This window comes from Herpailurus yagouaroundi, unplaced genomic scaffold, assembly GCF_014898765.1.
Source record: "Herpailurus yagouaroundi ecotype Mexico unplaced genomic scaffold, PumYag 214, whole genome shotgun sequence".
Classification (NCBI taxonomy): Eukaryota; Metazoa; Chordata; class Mammalia; order Carnivora; family Felidae; genus Herpailurus; species Herpailurus yagouaroundi.
The window spans coordinates 2653700-2656110 of NW_024412445.1; positions in this window are offsets into that span (position 1 = coordinate 2653700).

Consider the following 2411-nt stretch of genomic DNA (forward strand, 5'->3'; position numbering starts at 1 on the left):
CGTTGAATTTTGGTTGCTTTCTGTTTCCAGGAGCCTGGATAAAGTTGTGCGATGGGATTACTGGGGGGAAGACAGGGAAAGCTCCTTGGGAGGCCCCGGCCCCCCCTCCCCCCCCCCCCCCAGCCACCCTGTCTCCCCTTGCCTTGACATCTCCAGCAGGAGTTTCCCGGAGGCTGGTGGCCCGCTGCCGCCTGAAGCCTGGGAGGCGGCTTCACGACAGGAGAGTGGCAGAGACGCTTAGTGGGGCCTGATAGCCAAGGGTGTCACCCAGTGTGGGCGACAGAGAGGAGAGCAGCAACACGTTCGCGGTGCTTCCAAGATCCTGGAAGTTAGGGAGGGACAGGGCCGAGGCCAGGACTCAGGATAGAGCCAAAGGGGCTGGAGGGGCGCACGGGGTCGTGGGTGGCGTGGGGATGAGAGACCACACTGGAATGCAGGCACGACAGCAGTACCACCTAGACGCAGTGGTGCCAAGGCCTGCGGGTGGTCCTCATTGGGAATGCCCAGGGAAATGGGGGGTGGGGCGGGGGTCCCTCTGGGGAATGTGATGGGGGGCTCGGGGGTCCTCACAGGTAATACGGAGAGGGAGGAGGGCACAGCAAGCACGGATCTGGGAGCCGGCCATGCGCACCAGAACCGGAGCCCTGAACCTGCCCAAGGTCGCCCAGGGAGCAGGTGCACCGGCACAGGCAAAGCGCAGGGAGACTGCGCTGGGCACCGTGAGGTCCTGGAGACTGGAAGACGGGCGCCGCAGGACCGGGGCCCCCCCCCCGGGCGGAAGCCGGGAAGGACCGGCAGGGAGGCGGAAGGAGAGGTGAGGGAGCTCCGAAAAGGGGAGCGCACGGCTCCGGCCTCGGGCTTGGAAGAGCACGGGGTTCGCGGAGCCAAGGTGGCCTGAGCGCGAGGACGGAGCCCGCCTGCGGAGGGTCTAGGACCGAGGCAGGCAGGGCTGAGGGGGTGTGGGTACCAATGAACAAGGTCAGGCGCAGTAGCCGAGGGCTTGGTACGCGGTGGCGGCAGCGATGCTCGCTCCCGTGCGTGCGCGTGAGTGTGCACGCGCGCGCGCTCACGGCCGCGGCCCCTGGGCCGACGGCGGGGCGCGGAGCCTCGTGGGGCCTCCGGAGAGTCGGAACAGGGCGGGGATGGACTGCGTGCAAGCTTCCTCAGGCTGCCTCTCCCCTCCCAGGGAAGCGCGGAGCCTCCGTGTGTGCACCCGGAGAATGGCCCGTCACACCTGCCCCCTGCCTCCTGCCTCCTTTGCAGGTTTGTGAGCACCCCAGGGGATGCATGCAGAAGTATTTTGGAAATCCCAAGACTCGGGACACACAAGACCGGTGACACAGAAACGACCGACTTGTCCCCTCCCACTTGGGAGGCTCTCCTTATTTCCAGCCCTTTACCGCCCTCACCCGGACACTGGGAGAGCGGTGATCCTGGGTCTGTTGCCACTTTGGATTTCGATTTGGAGTTCGTTCTGTTGTGCTGCCCTCTGCTCCCTAATTGGAATTAGATTCTCTGGCCTCAGTGTAAACAGAAATTGCCTTTCACGGTTTCACCTGGAGAAATGCCACCCAAGGCCAACTGATGGAGGTCTCCGATCGGCCAGAGGGGACTAAGAGGAGAATTCTGCTCACTGCCCTGAGATTTGAGGTCATAGGTCTGGGCAACTTTTTCGTCAATATTGTTGGTAGATTTCTGAGGATTTCTTGTTAATTTTCTTAGGTCACTGGACACCAGATAACGTTAGAAGGTGAAAACCACATGTTCCTATCAATTTATTGTCTTTTGAACAAATCTCCTTCAGATACAGGGTGGACTGGTTTTCCATTAGGGCAAGAAGAGAAACTCATTCAGATTCATGAGAAATAATTGAAATTAGCAAGATAGAATTTTGATACCAGAGAGAAGTAAGTCATTTAAATTACCCACAAAGTTATTATTTTTTTAAGGTTTAGAAATTACAATTAAATAAGAAACAATGGGGGTTATGAAAGTTCTTGAAATGAGGAAACTTTCTAATTGCAGCTTGTCCCTAATTTTAATCAAGCTTTTTCAGGGACACAAAGAGGCAATTTTACCTGAAACTCCTGAATCATTTACATTAGAACTTTCAAACTACATTACCATAACCTTTCAAAGGGACCAGCCAACTGTGCGTATGATAATCTCCTACATTCAAGTTCAGGTGCAGTCAGCAGTGTTGGACTGGAGCCAGCTGGGAAAGAGGTGGGGGTGGTTTTCAGCCCTCTATCCTTCTTGCCCTTTCTGTTCTGGACTCAGCCCTCCTTCCCTGGCTTCCTATCCACCTGGACAAGAAATCAAACCTCAATTTGAAAGATCATGCTGAGTGGTGGTGGGTTGAAGGGCTGGGGAGGGAGTGGCAAAGAGCAGCCACTGGGGGCAAGTGTAAC